A 17,956-nucleotide genomic window follows, 5' to 3' on the forward strand; every position below is an offset into this window, starting at 1 on the left:
AAACAGATACATGGTGGTTTATAGTAATAACAAATAACAAGTTTCTACCCAGCCTGCATGCAGTGAACAGAGGACAAATTAACTCCTTTTCCCAGTACTGTCTCTAATGATGGGGCAGAATTTTGTGCCAGCTTTCTGGAGAAAGGAGCGATTTCTGTACCTTTCCTTGTATTACAAGAAAACAAATTCCCAGTAGAATTTGGAATAGTTACTTCACCTTCTTACTTACAACATTTTTACAGTGCAGAAGGGTGCAGGACCATCTTCTCTGAGACCGACTATTGTTTTTTCTGCCATAAAGTGATGGGGATCTATCCAGTCTTCTTTAAGATTGCATCGGAGTGGTACACCACAGCTTAGTATAAATTTAGGATAATTAAGAAGGTATATGCTTAATAATTGGGGCTTTTACATTACCAGATAACAAAAACAATAATACTTCGATGCCTAATTATAGGACTAGACTGATACCAGAGAACAGATTTTTCAAAGGGACAAGGAGAATTTCAGCATACAAGTCCCACCTGAAACAAATAAATTAAGATGTTATTTGTTGCAGCTGCCAAAATGCAGGTTACAAAGAAGACCTTCTGGGAAATAGACCCACATTACTGCATCAGACCTTGTTCTACTCTTTGTTATCCCAAAGGTGCATTAAGACTATGCTGACAATTTACCAGCAGTTCAAAGCTCACATCATATTTGTATGTATCTGGACAAATTTTGTCTAAAAATAAATGCAGATAATATTGTTCTTTATCTTCTCTGTGAGATTAATTAAAAGGTAACTTCTGGGTGCTCCCTATTAATAATTCTGTATTTCCTGATAGACTTGTTAAATGATAACTTGTTTGTTATCTCAGCTAATAGCTTTATAATAACTGCAGCCTAAGCTAATTAGCTTCATGATACTGTTACTGAATTTTGCTGAATTATTAATAAGGAGCATTTTCAATACAGTGATTCATGCTAAACTGTATTTTTATTCATACCATTCCTTTTGGCTACAATAAGCCATTCTCTTCTGTTTGGATAATTCTTTCATTTTGGCATCAACATACATGCAGTAAATTCTTATCTCTTCATCCACTTACAGCCCTGCATAACTCAGTCTTTTTGGTGTGGCCTTTGAAGATAATCTACAGATTATCTTTTAACTCTTATATTGCAACCTATTTATTGGAAGGTTAGTTGGAATCCAGTCTTAGTAGTTTATGTGGGTGCATCTGGCATAAGTACAGTGAATGTAGTAGATTTACCTAATATCTTAGATGTCATTCATAGAACAATGAGTCTTTTCATGGACCTTAATAGCAATGGACAATGACATAACTATTATTAACAGAATTATGTTGTTTAAAAATATGCGTTCATATTTTTTCAAAGGAAAAAGTGAAGGAGAAAGACATTGTTTATTGCATGTAAAATAAAATATCAACAGTTTCTTAGGGAAAGTCCCTAACTACCTTCTCTTTTAACTGCATTTAGACAGGTTGTGCACATCTGAAAAAAACTCAGTTCACATGTATTCAGTGGAAAGCTTGAGAAAATATGACAATGAAAATTTCCAAGTACTTAGTTCGTCCTGAGGATGCTTCATCTTAGTATTGGAAGTCTGTTTAAGGTAAACTGCTCTTTGAAAGATCTGACTCTTTTGAGATAGAAAGTACTGAAGACTGGAGTTTTTTTAAAAAATAGACCATGAACAGAAGAAGCACTTATGCAGGGAGAAGAGGACTTTCAAGAATACTGGTACAGACAACTCACAGAAGAGGAAAAGTAAAAGGAGAAGAGTAAGGAGAGAAACACCTAGATCTTGCTTGGGGAAACACTGTTAATGATAGAAGTAGCTGAGGGGAAAGATTGGGAATGGCTAGAGAAGAACACAGGGACTGAGCTGAGGAATACTGTGAGGAATAGGAGCTGAGTCAACATAGGATGCTAGGAAGATTCAAATGTAGAAGAAAGGAGAGGGAGAATGAGCTTAGCAGAGCAATAGCCTGAAAAAGACAGGGTAAAAGAACAGTACCCACAATACTCTGCCAAAATAGAACCCACAGTTTCTCCAGGATGACTCCAGCTGAGAAACATAATGCTCAAATGTATTTGACATCTTCCCTAGTGGATGTCAACTTAATTCTGTCGCTAGTAACTCCTAGTTCTCTTGTCAGAGATTTGTGTTGCAGATCTGGTTGTGGTATAGGATATAATCCCACATCATAATTATGTGATTTTTTTTCAATAAACCTAGAGAATCATGCATCTACACAAATAAACAGCTATGCAATGTTGGAATTGTAAAGCCAAAAGACTTTAAGAGTTAAAACATTCCAGAAGATTAGGATTGCATGCTTACATACAGTTGTTGTTGTTTTTTTTTTTTCCATGGGCACTTTACCTTTTTCCAGGGGTGTCCAACTCATTTTCACTGGGAGCCACATGAGCCTCGTGTTTGCCTTCAAGGGTCTGAATGAAATTTTAAGACTGTATAACTGTAGGAGTAGCTACATTTATATGGTCCTAAAATTACATTCAGCTCTTTGAAGGCAACAGCGAGGCTCATGTGGCCCCTGGTGAAAACGAGTTTGACTCCCCTGCCTTGTTCACTCCACAAAGGTGAAAGGACTCATTGAATCAACATATATGCAATACTGTGTTCTATCTGCATTGCTTGATTTGATGGCCCAAGATTTATTTAGTGTACACTGTGCAAACTCTATTATTCAAGCTCCAAATCTATTAATTTCCATATTGACATTTCTGTGACATTCTTCAGTACACTATCTGAGTGCTCCAGGAACCTGAGTTAATTTATTTTCACAGCATCCTTCTGCTTCTAATATTTGAGTAGTTGAAAATACATTATTATTTCTTTTTTCTGTATATTCTCGTGTATGATTTCGAAGTATCCTAGCACAAGCGTTAAAAATACTATTTCTCTTAGCAAAAAGCACTCCTGTACAAAAACAAAACTGCTGTTTGATTCTCTCCTTGTCTCTTTTTATGGACAGGAAAACCAAAACATATGATGCTGTACATTGCAGGCTTATTCAATGTATTGATCTATGTGACACCACATTGTCACATTTTATATACTTTACGTATTTGATAACATGCGTAACCTTATGAAATTTCAACGCTTAAGGCTTTGGATTGTCAATTTATTTGTCAGTTTATTTGTTAAAGGCTGATTCCTGTGGAAAGGGCTAAGTTAAATTTAAATACTAGCTTGGGAATAAGAATGCTACTAATTTGAGAAACTGGAGATTGACGGAGTAGACAATATTTATGTTCAACAATTAAGGTAATAAAAAAGAAAAAAATTGCTTCCAAAAAAGTGATTTTGAACATTGTTCAAAATTTTTCAGAAGCAGAGTGAGTTAGTAGGACAGTAGGAAAATCACCATGAGATTCCTCAAATGTATCTATGGCTTCAGTGCCTTCCAGGTATTTAAAATGGTTCATGCAACCAAAAGGACCTCTGAAAACCAAGCAATGGGGCTTTTGCTTAGGTGCTGCAGTATTAATTGATGAGAGTTATGAGGGAGTCACTTGTATATGCTTGATTCCCCATTATAGCCTGTACAGCATATATAGAAAAAGTAAGTACTAATCCTCTGGTTCCTTAGCCTGGGATCAAATCCCAGAATTAAAAATAAGAGTGTGATTGTAATGCCAGTGGAAATAACTGTGAACAAAGCAACAAACAGGCGTTATTAACCTTGTACACAGTGCCCCAGGGAATAAGAAAACTTTTAGTATTTTCAAAGAGTAAGAATGTTCTTGAGAATATCCAGCATTTCCTCCATGAAAAATTGTTCATGAAGCTCACAGAGAATAACAGAGGAGATTATGACATAACTTGCATTGAAATGAAAGCCTCTTGAGAAAGAATGTGAATCCAAATTATTCTTTCATTCTTTGTTTGTTTCTTTGTTTGGGGGCTTTTGTTTGTTTGTTTGTTCATTTTTTTAGACCCTCTCATAGTCCAGTAGTATGTTCTTTACCATTTAGAATGTCTGGTAGCTGAGCAATGCAGACTAACTATGTATGAATTACACAGCTGCAAGGTGGTTTTGCAAAAACAAGAGAACATTTTGTGCCCAAACGACGTTTCCCAACTCTAATCCATGTATGAACAGATCACTACCAATAACAGCAACAGCAATGAAAAGGCTTCTGGCTAAAAAATCTAATTTACATAATATGTGGAAGTAGTATTTTTTTTTTAACAATTTAATCTCAAGCATTATCTTTGTACCTGATAGACACCCCTGCCTCCACCAATATCTTCATCCCCTATATGCAGGATCTATAATCAGAACACATTTTCATGGTGGATTTTACCAAAACAGATTTTAGTTTCATGAAAGTTCAGTTAAAGAACAGAATGCAATTATCAATTTACTGGCAGACCAGCAGTCCACGTTAGTTTGGATCTGCTTTGCTGAGCTGTGTTCAACTTCTCAAAGCATTTGACTTTCATTATTTCACCAGATGCTTCTGGCTCCAGCATCATGGCACAGAAAATGAGATGCATAACACCTGCTGCTCTCCACATTTTGGATACTGCTGCTTAAAATCTACCCCTGCTCTCCACAGAAGGTGTTTACAGGTAATTTAAAGGTTAATATAGCCTTGTGTGTGTGTATTTTGTAGTATACACCTCTAGGCTGCTCTCTCCCACACTTTTTTACCATGAAAAACTGTAAATTAACTGTAGAGGTTTTGCTTTCACCGCTCTTCAGTCAGAATGTCTAAAAATCATCAGCAATGGTATTTTAGACTATATTACCATGTGTAATTTACACCATCTTGGTGTAAATTCCCGCCACAAAGGATGGCACACAAGGCCACCCTGTCCCTGCATGGTAGACTGATGCCACAAGTCACATCTGATTTAATTGCCATTTAAACTTGAAACTCCTGATGAAGCCAGAAAAGGTCTTGATCCTGGGAAATGTTTCAAGTGAGCTGTGCCTCCTTGATGCAGGCAGATCTCAGATCTGAAAGGTCACGCACAATTATCCTAGAGCCCTTGATTTGAATCTTCAGATAATGACAAACTTATGCAGGTTTTCCTCACTTATGCAGGTTTTCCTCCTCCCTCTGACAGCTTTCAGGACTTGATTTCAGTGAAGTACAAGATTTGTCTTTCAGAAGTACTGGCTATAATGAAAGCCATGACTTAACATGGAAAAAAATACAACATTCATAGTTACAAATTAAGCATCAGAATGCAAACTGCTAGGAAAAAAAAAGTACTAAGAATGCTTGACTATGCAGACCATCTAAACATTTCCAGACTGTATTTTTATTCAATCCATGGTTTGGGACCTCTAATTGGGACAAAACCTCCCTCTTTGTGACAGTGGAGCATATAGAGACTGGTGTGGTCAATCAGTTTGTATTGTGATTCCACTGTATATTACAATCATCATATCATGCTTGTGTTGTGATTTCAGCGTAATGCTGTATTGCTCTTCCAAATCAAAATCCCACATAATGTCAAATATCTTAAAATAAGTACATCTGGTATTAAAACATTAAACTCTCCTGCCATCTCAGACCTGTTGGATAGACCAGAGCCTGTAGGTCAGGACAGTCAGCCACCAAGTGTCCTTGGTGCTACAAGGCCAACAAGCTCCAACTGGCCCACAAATCACTGACCTCTTTGTCCCTGTAGCACCAAGCAGGCCTGGAGCAAGCAGGATCCAGACAAGCAGAGGTGAGTGGCTGCTGTGCTTTGGGTAGCGCACTGAGAAGGCTCTTTGCTGAACCATGGACCAGATCATTCAGCTTGGCAGGAAAAGGCATCAAATTAAGAAATAGGGCATCTGGGACATTCTCTTTGACATGTAAATCATGGCCGGTGCTCATGCAAATGATGGCACAGTGAAGCAAAACAACAGGGTTGAACCCACAGAAGTGGGCTCACTGGTATTCCCACAGGCATATGTTCTCACCCTCTTCGTGTACAGGGTAGAGATCTGGTCATTCTTATGATGAATGTATAAAGTTCACTGTGGAATGTCAGTGATCACTGCTCCTGGTCTGAACCAAGGTGGGGAATATCACCAGGCAACAAACACGCCCCATCCTTGGAAGAAGGCTCAGAGGAGATGGGCACAGGTGATGTGCTTATGAAGCTCATATTATGAGCTATTTACAGTGATAATCGGATTAGATCCACGTTAACAACAGAAGGAGAGTTTAGCATTATACTGCAGTAATGCTAAACTCCTGCATTGCAAACCACGGATATAGAGAAGATAATAGTCTGTCTTTCCCCTGTTATTGAATGGCATCCACACTGTAAGAATGCCAGACACAGTGAGTCATAAAAAGAGCATCAGTCAGCATAATTTTCAGGCTCTTTCCCTTTTTTTTTCTGTAACAAGCAGAAGCAGGGCTTTGGAAATTTCTGTTTTCTTTTGGGTTGGTAAATTTTTTTTTTTCTTAATTCTCTACAGTTTCATCTTCATTTTCTTCATGCTGTTGCTGGTTTCAGTTTTCTCTTTATGAATGAATCATTGGGTCCCTTAACAATTTCTCAGGTTTGCAGAGATACCAGTATTTCAGCTTTCCAAAGTGTTTCTTCTGATGATGAAAAAGTGTTTTGCCTGGTCCATTTGACCAAATTAGTGGAAACAGAAGTATATGAGTCTGAGAAAGCACAACAAGCAAGGCAGAAATGCATACAGTAAGTTAACACCATTTCTAGCAGCCATTTCAGGCAGTATGTTATCCATATTATCTTCCCACTCCTTTTGCTTTGCTTTGACACAGATTGTGACCATCAAATGGTATATAAGGCATATGCTGTTGTTTTTAAGCATAAGCATATGGATACTTATGTAATCTTATTTGGTTCTAGTTTGCGATGATACTATTAGTGCTTGGGGCTTTGGCCAAATTTCCCTGAACTTCTGCTGTCCCATTTTTAGTGTAAGGCAGAGAGGTGTGTAAGAAAATAAACTTCAATGTATCTCTGTTTACACATCTTTATTTCTGCAAAATATTGGGTTATTATTGTATTATACTAATAAAACAAGTTTGGATTATATGAATGAAGTAATTATTTGATAAATTACCTAACAGTGAACTGAAGTAAGCTATTATGCTTGTATAATTAGTTGGCCAGCAAGTAAATGCGATCCACTTGAGGAGGGTAGACTAAGATGTTTAGAAGTGCTTGAACTGTCCCCCAATTGAGGTGACATTCTAGCAGCTGTGAAAAGAAATATATTCCTTGTCTTACGATCACAGAAGTCTTTTGTTTCCGCTCTTGGTCCAAATTCCATTTTAATCATTTGTTGCTCATTATTTCTCTTCTGCTATTTGAGAGTCAAGAGTAAAATCCATGAATGTGTAAACTAATTTCATAATTGCTCAAGCTTTTTACTGGTACTTTTTCACCACAATCTGCAAAATAAGTGGTTTGTTACCAAAAAAGGCACAGAGCATGTTCAAACTGAATCTTTTATGGAGAGGTAATTATTTGCAAAACACCAGATATACTGATTTAATTACTTCTGATGTGAATCTTCTCATTTGAAGTGACTGGACCCTTAGAAATAGAACTTTTGTATGCACAAGTAAAATTGAAGAACACACTCTATACAGCAATGGCCTAAAACTGAAGTGTTAGTTTATTTCATTTGAGTAAACTAAGCATTTTGGTAGTCATTAGGAGAAATGGAAGTATTTTATTTATTTGTTTTCTGGTCTTTTCTTATGCAAAAGTGACTAGCAATTATGTCTTTGAATATAACTTCTTTTTCTCTCTGACTTGTGCTTAGAGATCTGGTGCACTCAGTTTTTTAGGAACACTAGAAGAGCTTTTGACAGAGGCACAGAGTTATGACTTGGCACTTGTCAGATAAAAGACAAACTATTCAGTTGTGGCCCTAAATTTATTTCGGTTCAACCAGTAGCCAGTGGTGCAGTGTGGACTTTGATGATTAAAAGCAAAACTAAAAAACTGAAGCTGGCTTTGACAGTGTTCCAACTTGTAACAAGCTCATCACATGGGATTCTGTTTCCTTTTATGCTCAGCTTCTGATAGCTGTTGGCTTCAGGCATCCCAATGCAGAACATGACTGGTTTGATGTAGAGTTTGTTTGTTTGTTTGTTTTTGTTTCTTTCCCCCTAGAAGTGATTTATTTCCTTCTCTCAACTTCATAGAGAGACTTAACACCCTTGTCCAAAATTTGAGATGTTTTCATCTTACTAGTCCTTTAACTGCTCACCTCTTACCATCTAGGAGGACCTACTTTTGCAAGCCTTTGCTTATGCAAGCACTCTCAGCATGAGCAGCCAGAGTCAATGGAACTATGGATGTGTGATGAGTAATCACACAGCTGGGAATTTCCAGTAGTTGGCTACAAGTATGTGACGTATCTTCCCATTCCTTTGGCTATTTTTCTCTCATATATACTCTTACACATCTCTTCTCCATGTGTTGTCTTGAATGTTGTTCAAACTGCATTGTTCTGTACTACAAAAGGCAACACAAACTCAGTAATCAGTTTCTGATCATTAATTCAACTACTTCAAGAAATGCCTTTTTTACTGTCATTACTACTATTGAAAGTCATACATTTGTTGCAACAGTTAACTTGCTTTCAGTTTATCAGAATTTTCAGTAGTTACATTTCTTTAAGGGAAACTTGGAAGTTGGAATTTCTTTACTGTGAGACATTTCGCAAATTGTTACAGTTTTATACACTAATAGCTTAGTTTTAAAATAATTTTTATGTTCTAGATTTTCTTAAAATTATAGCACTACAAAGTTTCAAGCTTGCCAGGCCAGAAAAATCTGCTTATAGAACAAGTATGTCTTTTGTAGATTTCTGATGGAGAGCTTGCATCTGTGTGTGACAACAGCAGTTTTGTCATTTGAAAATGTCACAATGTTGAAAAATCCCCAGCTGAAATTCCCAGTGTCAGACTGAGGGATCAGATATGATGGGATGGATTCATCATTGTCATGAACAAGAAGTGAGAAAATGCTGGTCAGAAGTCTGTGGTCAGCATGGGAAATGAATATGGCAAAGCTAAGCCTGTAGTCAACAGCTAGATGGATCAAAGACATTCCTCCTCATGTTCTTCTGTTTACAGGTTTTGTTGCATTATCTAACTACAGGAACAAAGCAGAGAGTAAGATGAACAAGGAGTAATGGAAGGTCAGAAAAACGAAATAATCTTCTGGAGTTTAGCCGTTGAATATGACTGAATAGGAGATTTTGTCTGATAAAAAAATTACTGGTTAATCCATGAGCCAAGTATGTAGCAAAGTCATATATTTTCTGTGGCAGAAAGATCTGTTAATTTGACGCTAACCTGCTTATTAACTTCCTGCAGACATTATCTAGAATAAAATTTTTAATAATCTATTTTCTGCTCCTTTAAGAAATAATATTAGCTCTGGACGGGCACAATTGGTCTTTTAACATCCGAGATGAATTTGGCTCCAGATTTCGAAACATCAAAGTGGGCTAAATCCCATTTAAAACAAGCTTTCTTACAATTTAGGTGGAAAGCTGCAAACACGGAGAGCTTGTATAGACAGTAGGTGGCAGAGTGCTCCCAGTAATCCGTAGGTAGTTGTGATTCAAACTTCCTTAATGCCCACGGTGCTGTAGTTAAAGGTGATGTAAAGAGAGATGTAAAGGTGGAGAGACTCTTAGGGTTCAAACAGACTACCTACTTTTGTGAAGCATGCCAGGGATACTCTGGCCAGCGTTTACCAGGAGAGGGGATGTTGCTTCTACACACTCTGCTTTATCAGTTCCTAAAGTAACTGTGGCAGCTTACCCCACCCTGCAGGAGCTGGGTGACCTTGACCTTGCTTTGGAAGATTTGCCACTGTTGATGGTAAGCTAGTGCTCTCCTGGCTTTGCCTCCTCTACAGAACAATGTGCTTGTAGTTTACTTATTGCTCAGAAATCCTTCTTAACTCCAGGCACCTCAAGTTTTTTAGCCAAAACAATGTTTAACACATGGATTATTATGTATGAAGGTATCTAGAGCTAAAAACGGGCCTCCACTGCTCTCTGCCTACATGTGACATAAATTATGTGTCTGAAGTATTCACCAAACAGCAGACTATCCCATTAAAATCGCTTCTGTACAGTACCCCAAAAGCTGGGATCCAGTCTTTTGACAAAGTTTTTTTTTCCTCCTTGCCCTTTCCTAAATGGTGCTAACCTGGAACAAATCTTCTTTTCTCTATTTAGCAGATGTTTTTCATACATCAGTTCACCTTGAGAGGTTTCCACAATGCCCTGCTACTACTAATTAATGCACTTAGAGAAATACTTTGTCCCTTAGCTTTTGTCTCGTATGTTTTGTTGTAAGGGGTGTTTGTGGTGCTTCCACAAACTAACTATCCCATCACATTTGTTTTTCATGCCATTATTTTGCTGACTGCCAAAGGCTCTATCTAGTGTATACTAAGGTATTTCACTACACACCCAGGACTAGGCTTTAGTAACGAAGTAGGAGACTGCACAAAAACTGCTGAAAACCACACAACCAAACTGCCAGTAAACACTTGGGGGAGCTACCTATCCATTACATGGAAAGATTGGATCTGTTTTGTGGAATGATATGCTTAGCATTTGCCAGATTATCTAGAACTACTTTTGTCACAAGACAAAATTTAAAAGCAAAGTAATCTATAAACATAGATTTTCTGTATGGGAAAAGCATTATAAAACTACAAAATTAACAAACATTATGGAAATTAGATCTTTATTAAGATTGCGCTATTTTTAAAATTAGACCTCCTCAGCTGCATCTATAGTTAAGTTGGCTTCTGTGACTGATCCTTTAGGCTCTGTTAATGGCTACTGAGACATCACATGGGTATGCAGAAATGTAGTTCTTTTCTTTTTGCTTTCCTTTCCAGGCTATTTAATGTTTCCACTGCATGCTTTGCTTAGGCTAAGATTATGCCATTGGTCTTCAAGATGCCTTCTCCTGCTCATATCTTCCTTAAAACATGATGGAATAACTTTACAAATTATACATCATGAAACATATAGATTGTCAGAGTTCCTTTCCATTTGCAGTGTTAGCTTGCTATCAGTTTTGCATCAATTACTTAGCATATAAATGAAAGATTGATTTGAGAATGGGGCATTCATGTGTGCACAGTTCCACTCCTTCCTCCTTCATACACACTTATTCAGACTTAGGAGAAATCTTGAGTGATGCTGTCACAGTAATATTTACCAGGGCTCAATGCATATGTAAGCACGTGTCAGAGAACAAAACCATCTCCAAGAAGAAGAAAAAAGAATAGCTCAGGACCATCCCAATCATCTCTTGACAGAAGAGCTAATTTTTGAAAGTGTTAGATTTTTTTTATTAGAAACCGCCCTAAATCATACTGTTCTACGACCATTCCTATAGTATTTCCGTTTGTCTAAAGATTTGCTTTGAACAGATAAGAGTCTGCAACATACTTTTGTCTCAGCAATGCAGTTCTTTTAAAATGTATTATTATTATTTCAGAGTATTTGGTCTTTTTCTTGAATTGTCAAGTTATATCATCATCAAGAGTCTTTGTGTTTTCTCTGATAACAAACATACTTAGGTCTGCATCCTAAAACAGAAAGATACATCACTTTAAAATGACACACTAAAGAAGAGTCAGAGTGCATTTGTGCTCTCCAAAGTGGCAGTTGCTTCATTGAAATAAAGAGGAAAATTTATATAGAGTGCTTAGTCTGCTTTTGATAATTCAAGCTATGGTTATGAAAATTTCCTAGCTTTTTGTTCAGATATAGTTGTCTCCAGAAAATAAGATTCTTAAGGCTCTAGTGAGACAGTCATTAATGACAAGAGTACGTCATTGTGGAGAATGGTCTTCTTTACAGAGAATTAGTATTCAAATAATAATGAAACATAAACCAGACAACAGACCAACAAAGACAGCTGCATCTCAGCTGATGGCTTTTTTATAATATTGATCTTACTGAATGTATGGTCAGAAAGGGAGAGATGTAAATCAATACAGACTATGCTTTGGTCCATACACTAAGGCTGAGTGTGGTAGTTAGAATGAAGAGTTAAGGTGATTAAAGACCCATTTGGTTCACATCTAGGACCAAAGAGTTTTGGTGGTTAAAACATGTAAGGGTGAACAACAGCAGCTTGTATTGCTCACTACAGCTTAGTATATTTATTATCCTTCACCTCCATCCTACCAGTAGTTCAGAGGTCAGAGCAAATAGCCGTACAAGAGTAGACAACTCAGTAACTCTGCTGGAGATACACTAACCACTAGATAGTGTAGCTTAATATATTGCATCTTTTCCAACTCCATCCTTCCAAACATGAAGCAAAGCAAAGTAAAGCAAAGTGAAAATTAGGCCTTCACTTGTCAGAAGAAGATTTTCATGTGCTTGCTTGAAGAGTCTTAACTTACAGACTAAGGTGTTTTTTGATCCACATTTTCTTTACAAATAAAAGAGGAGTGTTTGTTTCTTGTGCATAAAAGGATTGTAAAATCTCTCTTCCACAAGAGTATTACAGAGGAGACAAAAGTTTCTTGTGAAGGACTGCTTATATCAGTAGCAAACACTTTTATAAGTGCAACATGCTATGTTTGAATTGTTTATTTAACTCTTCTGCCCTCGAGGAGGTGGTCTGTACTGTAAAAGTACTTCTATATTTATTTCACAAGTGAATAAACTGTCTTACAACAAGCAGTAATTTACTAATCACATCCATTTTAATTTTAACTGCACATGGTTCAAAATGTCTGAACAAGAAGTGGGCTTCAGTTCTGATTCAGTTCTTACTCCTTCCTGAAGTGCAGCCAGGAGAAGCTCTTAGGATGCCTTAGATTGGAAAGGATGGAGGAGCTCCACTTCTACAAAGTGTGGGAAATGTCCTCAGTCAGCTCAATAGTTATTGGTATTACAGACTTCTACTAGTCTTCCTGTAATTATTGATCCAAATGCTGTCAAGACTAGTGCTTTTGAGAATGGAGGACATGTGCTTACCTATTTAGGCCTTAAGTCACATGTTTTTGAGTCCATTTATCCTTTTAATTCACATCTTCCTAAAGAAATGGCTTTATGATCATCCTTCACCTTGCAACCTTTCTTTCTGTAGTTTATAGGGTAGATGAGCTAGCAGAATTGCTATGTCATTTGAAGCCAAGGTCTCCCTATAGGAAGAGGGCAAGAGCTTTAGGTGCCATAAACAGAGCACAGAGACATTACCTTTTTTTGACATGGACATGACTCCGGCTAAATATGTAGAGAGATGGAGCCTGGACAATTTCTTTTCTTCTGTCTGTTTTGCACTGATAAATGGAATTTTTATTCTCACTACAGATTTTTTAAAAGATCACTGGAACCTCAGTCTGCAGGATGGATGAATTTGACAATGATGTGCTATCAGTCTCAGGAAAGGAAGTAGTGTTTTTATTCTGCTTTATGAGGAATTACAGAAATTAACACAACTGGATTTCGGACATGTCTTTTTAACTGTCTTTCTGTACACAATCTCCTAGGCATGATCTTGTAGGCTTTGTCAGTGCTAAAATCCGTTTGGAAGTCAAGTTGCCTAGTCATAGAAGAGACCATGTTATGTAATAGTTCAAATGATTTTCTATTATTTCAGTAGCAACTCATGTTTATTTATTTGAGTGTTAATAATTGGCAACTTCCGATGAAGAGGCATTTTTGTCTAAATCAATAAAGCTAGCCCTTCATAGGTAAATGTCCATCTTTCATCACCATCTTTATAAGAAGTGCTTTAAGGAGTTACAGTAGTTTCAGCTATTTCATGCCAAGAATACAGTCCTATGCAAATGTATTTGTAAGGGCCAAGGTTATATGCCTAAGAATAAGCCAGCGTCTACCCTCAACATCACTCTCCATCACTGCAAATCTTTATTCTTCTTTGTAGAGTAGAAGTTTTATCATTTTTTGTTTGTGGAGAAAAATTTAGAAATGCAACCTTTGTCTTTTGGGGTTTAATCCAAATGCAAACTCTTTTTTTTTTTTTTAAATACAGTGTATTTCTTATTCTGATTTCTGTATCTTACCGCACCTAAGAAAAATGTATTTAAGTGACAAGAAATAATATAATTTGGATCAAGTTTAGTTCCAGGTTCCAGTATAAGTTGGGGAATGACCTATTAGAGAGCAGTGTAGGGGAAAGGGACCTGGGGGTCTTGGTGGACAGCAGGATGACCATGAGCCAGCACTGTGCCCTTGTGGCCAGGAAGGCCAATGGCATCCTGGGGTGTATTAGAATGGAGGTGGTTAGTAGGTCGAGAGAGGTTCTCCTTCCCCTCTACTCTGCCCTGGTGAGACCACATCTGGAATATTGTGTCCAGTTCTAGATCCCTCGGTTCAAGAAGGACAGGGAACTGCTGGAGAGAGTCCAGCGTAGGGCAACAAAGATGATGAAGGGAGTGGAGCATCTCCCTCATAAGGAAAGGCTGAGGGAGCTGGGTCTCTTCAGCTTGGAGGAGATTGAGAGGTGACCTCATTAATGTTTACAGATATATAAAGGGTGAGTGTCACGAGGACAGAGCCAGGTTCTTCTCGATGACAACCAATGGTAGGACAAGGGGTAATGGGTACAAACTGGAACACAAGAAGTTCCACTTAAATTTGAGAAGAAACTTCTTCTCAGTGAGGGTGCCAGAGCACTGGAACAGGCTGCCCAGGGAGGTTGTGGAGTCTCTTACTCTGGAGGCATTCAAGACCTGCCTGGACACATTCCTGTGTAACCTCATCTAGGTGTTCCTGCTCTGGCAGGGGGATTGGACTAGATGATCTTTTGAGGTCCTTTCCAATCCCTAACATTCTGTCATCCTGCGATTCTGTGAAATATCCCTACATTACAGGTACAAGTGGACATGAGTGCTCCAGACTGAGCCTGTGTTACTCTGGAAATCAGATAACTGTGCTGTGCTGACCCACTGTGTACAATATTCAGGACTGTGATTAAGCAAGTTCCAGAATTAAATCAGTTCAGTAAGAGGAGGCTGTTGCTGACTGAGCTGGAAAGTGCTGTCTGTGCATTGCTGTTTTCTATATGCACCAGAAAATCCTGCTGCAGAGCTGCTGATTGCTACTGTAATTATCATAGAGGCAGATGATGTCACTGCTAGAGGGCAAATGGAAGAGCTTGATGTCACCAGTGTTAGCATTATTCATGTCAAAGCATCAGCGCTTTTAAAATCTATTCTTGTAAAAGGAGCAAACCTAAACATTCACTTTTGTTTGGAACTTCTCTTCATACTGAGACTCCATTATTTTTCACTCAAATACAATTGCAAATGTTGAGTTGTTTCTTTAATGTGCTTTATTGCAGTGCTTGAAGTTGCTTGGAGACAAGATATTTTCTAATCACAAACAGTATGCAGATTATACTAAGCAAATTGTAAATATGGCTGAAAAATGAAAAAAGCCACAAGCTTCTCTGATACTTACAACCTCTTACTCCACTGGAGAAATTTCACTTGATTTAATCACAGCAAGACAAAGCACCTCTACTGTAGTGAGATACAGGGCCTGACAGTAACATCAGTAACATCTGATTTAAGGATAGACTTTCATCTTTTCAACAGCTTTGCCACAAATGCATTACATCCTTATTTTACCTTAATTAATTCTGAAGTTACATAATCTCAACCTATCCAGTACAGTCTTTGTAACTTGTGCTCACTGGATCCTTTCTAAAAGTGCATGGACATTTTCAAGTATGACTATCTGTTAGCAAAAAGGTGTCCCTACAATAAAATTGTTTAATGACAGCTCCTGCCACAGCTAGAATTGCCTCATCTGCTGAAACTCTCTATAACAGCTTAGGATTGAGTAGCATAAACCACAAAAGATGCCTCACATACTTCACATTTTACTTTCTGTCTGGATGTACTTTTTATAAGAAACAGTCTTGGAAAAACCATGTCCCATTGTACTTCTTGTGAAGTGCAACCCACTGACTTTCTAATATCTCAAAAACAGTTCTTACTGCACATTATCAGTCAACAATACCTCTTCACTTGTCAAGCATCTGACTGCCTCTAATAAAAAACATAGTCTATCCTTAAGTGAATATCAGCAGCACTGTGGCCATGGTAGTACAGAACTCAGCATCAGGTAATCACTGAGCGTGTATATATATATATATATAATTTTTTTTTTTAATCATTATATATATATGTGTGTGTGTGTGTATATATATATATGTACACGCACACATCTATATAGTCAGGAGCCAGGATAAGTTTTGCAGTTTCTCTTGAGCTTTTCCCAACTGCGAGTATACTGCTAATAGTAACCAAGCCAGCTCAGGCTTGTTTCATAGAGCTGCTGTAACGCTTGACTACAATATAGACATTCCTTTAAGTTTTTGCGCCAAGAATCAGAACTACTAGCTACAATCTGAAGCTTGGACACTCAAAACATCTGATTTAAGGATAGACTTTCATCTTTTCAACAGCTTTGCCACAAATTGTTATATGATAAAACATCCTTACCGTGTAAGAATCAAATCCATCACTTGATTATATTTCCTTAAACAGATAAAATGGAAATGTCAGGGATACTAGCAAAAGCTTTTTACTGAGAGGGAAATACTGCTTCAAAAGGTGGACACTTCAGTAGATGAAGTTACTATAAGAAATGCAATCATGTTTGGAAAGTGCTATATTCCCGTGAGCCTTTGCTCTTCTGCTTGATTTATGCTGTTTAATATTCAAACATCTAACTACATCACATTTTAAATGTGTCTGTAGCTATAATATTGAGGGCTGATCTATAGATCAGTGGCAGCTGACCCAGGCTCCTGGGCTCCAAGTTGCAACCAACAGATGTGAGTCAAGGTCAGTCCAGAAGCAGCATATTCACCTTGATGTGATCCTGTGCCTGAATTAGCCAGCTCCATCTCTCAACATTCTCTAAACTTCTGCACCTCAACAGGACTCATTAGCTTGAGCACATGATTGCTCATTATATCTGTTGGGCTGAACTTGCTGTTGGTACCTGTCTGTATAGTTGTCTTGATTTTTAAAAAGTCTTCTACATGATAAAGCAATTCACACTATCCTCTGCAAAACTACAGGATTAACAAATCTTGATTCAACACTTGAAACACATTACAATAAACAGTATTTTATACAGCAATATTAGTGCTTATGATAGTAGTTTATGATACCAGAGACCAATTATGGAAATGCATTCTCTGCCCGTAGGAACTTACAATCTAAACAAAATGTATTGCACAGAAATTATCAACACACAAAAAGCAGAATCATTGTTTTCTTACTTTCAGTGCATATCTTTCTAGCATAAGGGATTTTGAACAGAGCAAGAAGTTACAGGAGTGATTGTAAATGAAAATGAAAGGTAGTGAACAGAGTGATAGCTTGAGGAATTATTGAAAGAATGGCTCAAACAAAAAAGATTATAGAAGGGACCTGAAGCAGGACACAGAACACAGGTATCATAGCAAAGATGCAGGGCAAAGGATCATTCATGACTGGGAGCTCAGAAAAACAGGAATGCAATATAGATTTTAATGTCTTTACTTATCCATATTACTGAAGTTGTGGACACTGACCAAAATCCTGATGCACCAAGCTTCTTGCTTGATGCCTTGATATGCGACAGAGCTCCCTCTAGTTTCGACTGATTTCAGCGAGAGCTATAGCAGTGTAATTCATTTGAAAAGCAAGCTGCAGACTTTTATTAGCTGAAGGCCAAAACAAAAAATCGAAACACAGGCAATATCATCCCTTCACCCCACTGTTTGACTTAAGAGTGATAAATAGTAGCGAAAAACCTAAATACAGAAATTTAAGTAATTCTGTCTTACTACAAAAGTAAATTCTTAACAAGAGTGTATTTCTACAGTATTTCCTACTGCAGATGTTTAGTCTTTTAGGAGCTAGGCCACAGATACCTTGGCTCTTCAA

The sequence above is a fragment of the Nesoenas mayeri genome, assembly GCF_963082525.1.
Source record: "Nesoenas mayeri genome assembly, chromosome: 2".
NCBI classification, from domain to species: domain Eukaryota; kingdom Metazoa; phylum Chordata; class Aves; order Columbiformes; family Columbidae; genus Nesoenas; species Nesoenas mayeri.